The sequence below is a fragment of the Hibiscus syriacus genome, unplaced genomic scaffold (genome assembly GCF_006381635.1).
Source record: "Hibiscus syriacus cultivar Baekdansim isolate YM2019G1 unplaced genomic scaffold, ASM638163v2 tig00112491_pilon, whole genome shotgun sequence".
Lineage (NCBI taxonomy): Eukaryota > Viridiplantae > Streptophyta > Magnoliopsida > Malvales > Malvaceae > Hibiscus > Hibiscus syriacus.
The window spans coordinates 1,992,679-1,996,854 of NW_024063344.1; the positions used below are offsets into that span (position 1 = coordinate 1,992,679).

Genomic DNA, 4,176 nt, shown 5'->3' on the forward strand with positions numbered 1-4,176 from the left:
CCGGATTTCCTATAACCCAAGTAATTCAACCCCAAACCCTTTCTTCTTTACTAATATTTCATCCTTAAACGCACACAAAGGCACTGGAAAACAAAAATTGAAACAAATAAAAAATACCTCAATAAATTTGTATTGCTTCGAGAATAGTAGGGAAAATCTTTGTTACACTGCTCGCCCTTTCGAATACGGGAAAAGTGTTTACACTGCTTATGTTTGCCTTGTTGTTCTTTGACTGTTGAAGACGTTCCCTCCTTCCAACGAAAGCACGAAAGCTGCTACTGCTAAGACAGGTGAGGTTTCCTCCGAATTCTTCTTTTCCGTTTGAATCTCCTTCTAAATTCTTCTCTTTTCATTCGGAACCTTGCTATTACTGTCTGGGATTGTTTATGTTCGTTGATGATTTCTATTGGGATAATAGGTTTTTCATTTTTTCATTTTGAATGGATGTAAAAACGAAAAAAAAACATACTTATGGAAGCATTGGGAAAAACAACTTAAAACTTCGAATTCTAGCCTTGTATTTTCCGTGTCCAAATGAGAACGATTACACTGTTTTTTGTTACAATGAATCCCCTAAAAAAATGCAGTGCTCTCCCCTGTTCTGTGCTCTTCCTCCCTCTGGTTCCTCCCTGGTAGCCCCCCTAATGCTCTCGTTTTTTAGTGGTTAAATGTCCCACGTTTCTGGTAGTTATTTCCCCACTATCTTTTTTTTTCTGGTTTTTAACTCCCAAAAACTACTTTCATTTGCCCATGATATAGGCCCAGACAAATTAAGCATCTACAAGAAGATCAAATGTTATGACTATATAAATAATAATGTAGAAAATAATCAAATTCAAAGAACTTCAGACAGCAGCACAGAAATATATTTGTGAGATGAACTGTCATGTTCTAGTGTTATATTGTTTGTTTGACCTCATGTCTGCACTTATAGAGGGATAATTAGCATAAAGCATTTGCGAAAAAAATAGTGAGATTTTATTAAAAAGCTTATCCACTTACTTATAGCAAGCTGGGAATTAGCCCAGCATAGAGAGCAGAAATTCCTCGTTCAACGATCCTGACACCAATTGCCAGTGCACCCATTTTGCTTGCCTGGACTTGAAATTGCAACTGTCTTCTCACAACTTCAAATGGGTAAGTAGCAACTTCGGCACAAGCACCATCCATAGCCCCATATAATAACGTCCTCATTGGTCCCAACTCTACCTGATCCAAAGCTTTCAGCTCCTGTCCTATTTGACTCGTTCTGAATTATTTTCCTACCCTCTGAGGAACGCAGATAAGCTGATTTCAACATATCATACACACTATAGAATACTGCGGCTGAAGGTGCCATGCTTACAATAGAGGGCACTAGACCTTTGTAGAGAGAAAAGAACCCTTCAGTTTGGATCATGTGGCGAAAAACACCAATTACACCACCTAAGGCTTCTCCACCCGGTGCCACTATCTTGGTTCAGATCTGCACCGCAACAATAAACAAATAATAAAAAACTACCCTCCTAGAAAAAGAAGAATAAATCTACAGAAGGACATGAACAAAATGAAACTATTCATAGTCAGCAAAATTGACCTCCTGAGTATAGCTAGTCACAATGACGAAAGCAATGACACGTCTAAATAGCAATCCTCAATTGGTGAACATATCATATTTCAATCTAGTTTGAGTACATGTAACACATTTTTAATATATCTTTAAGCGTTAAAAACTCTCCAGCTAGAATCAAACTTCGTTATTCTGTAGAAATCTCAAATAACACTTTGCTACCATATAGGATTATAGTAATTAACAAAGTACGAAGTCCCTGGAGCCACTATCCTTAACCTTGGTTGGTTAGAAAATATAATGTTAGACATGACAGTGCTATGACAATAGCGGAAATTATCTTGATCTTTAGGTCCAGCAACTGTACTCCCAAGACTTAAGACTAGAAGAGAACATTAAAATTGGTCTCTTACAACTTTGTTAAGCCTCCAATAAAACAAAGGATTAGCAGCTACCCATGTGCTATTTATAACAGTTGCCCATAATTTAAAATATAGAAGTGCATACAGGCAAGAACTGAACATGGCTACACGACTAAGAATAAATTGAAGATACAACAATGTCAAGAACAAAATATTAGGTTTCAACATACAGTATCAAGCGGTAAGCAGAGAACAGTAGCAGTGATGCCGGCTGCAGCACCAGCAATGAATCTCTCAGAATTTATGGTCTCCTCATTTCCAGACAGTCTAAGCAATTTCTTCCTATACGTATCTTAAGCATAAAAAATCACAACTTTGAATGGAGCCGTGCGAAGAACATTAATAAAGTTCCCTTTCCAAAATCCAAACAATCCTTGCGTCAAAGCAATCTTCTTAACAAGCTCAAATATATTGCTTTGTTCACCACGCACTATATATTCCAGCTTTAATCTCTCTAACGGAGCAACAAACGTTCTATGATATTTCAAACAATAATTAGAAATGCATGGGAAATCTAGGCAAATATGAAAAGGCGCGTAGCTAAATTACGAACGAAATTCGTTATGGTTACCTGGAAACCATGGCCGCGATGGTTCCAGCCCACAAATGCTTTGTAGTATTGACTGCGCTACGTCACGTTAACCTAACATTCCGTTTGGCTTCAGCCCCCACCCCGTTGTTGTTCTTCTTCACTTCATTTTGTAGCTGAAATTCCTTGTGTTCTGAAATAAGCCCATCGTTGCTGAAACTAACAGACAAAAAAAATACATCTTTAACAGCAACCGCCTCACGCTTTTGCCTACGAGCAACGCGAGCCATTTTACTGGAAGAAGAAAAATCTCTAAAAGGGGAAACGAAGTATAGAAAGGAAGAGGGAAAACAAGGGTCGATGAACAGACCACCAGGGACGATTAATTTAGAGTTAGAGGGAAAATGGAGGTGAACTTGGCAGTCGGGGAGGGAGTTGTTGAATTGGAGATGGAGTTTGGGCATTGTTAAAAACGGAGGTGGAAATGGCGGGGGCCTGGTGATTTGGGGAAAGTTTATTATGTTTGGAAATGAAGAGGAGAAGAGTTAAATGGGGCGGTGATGAAGAAGGGAGTGAAGTAAACGATGGGAGGAATTCAGCTACGGCTTTGCATCCGTCGCCGAACTACCTATAACTGCCTCTTTACCTTGTCTTGTATGAGTAACCCGAGTCAGTTTTATTGCCCTGCCCCACCCCCCCCAACAAAAAAAATATAGAAAACTGTAAAAAAAAGTAAAATTAGATTATGTGACGCTTATTATTATGGGATAAAACAAAAAGGGTTAATGATATTTTTGACCTCTTAATTTTAGGGTAAAGTAGATAAATGGTCACTGAACTTTTTAGATGCATACATTTAGATCCACCAGCTTTTAAAACTTGCAATACAATCACAAAATATTTAGTTCGTTTGCAATATGGTCCCGACGTAACGGCAATTTCAGTGTTGTTAGGGTAAATTATATAAATGGTCACTAAACTTTTCAGACGCTTGCTTTTAGGTCCCTTAACTTTTAAAACTTACAACAGAACCATCAATTACATTATAAACCCAAAAATCTAAAATACTTCAATTACATTCTAAACCTCAAATTCTAAAATACTTCAATTACATGCCAAACCCCAAATTCATAATCCATTCTCAAAATCTGACATAAGAAACTAAACTTGAAGCAGCAACCCTAAACCCTTAAAACATAATCGGTTCAAAATAATTTAACCAACTATAAGTGAATAATAAGTGATAATGTTAGGTTTAGGGTTATATTGGACCTAAATACTCAATTCAGTTTATAAAATAGTTGACTCGAAATTTTTTCGATTTGAGTTTATAAAATTTAAATCAAGTCGAATTGAATTTTCGAGTTTCTGTTTAAATTTAATTATAAATATTTATCATATTATAATATTATTTTATTATAATCCAGGTCAATTTGTAAAATAATTGACTCGAAATTTTTTCAATTTGAGTTTATAAAATTTAAATCAAGTCGAATTGAATTGAATTTTCGAGTTTCTGTTTAAATTTAATTATAAATATTTATAATACTATAATATTATTTGATTCTAATTTAAATAGTTTTTTTAACCATATACAATACATATATTTCTTCATATTTTTTTCATATGTGATATACATATATCATATAGAGTCAAGGGACTTGACTCAAACTTAA

At 35.7% G+C, this 4,176-nt stretch overlaps 1 pseudogene; it reads right to left on the bottom strand.

Annotated features, from left to right (window-relative positions):
* Positions 1-1,002: 1,002 nt before the first annotated feature.
* Positions 1,003-2,790, bottom strand: LOC120180296 (annotated as a pseudogene).
* Between the last annotated feature and the right edge of the window lie 1,386 nt (positions 2,791-4,176).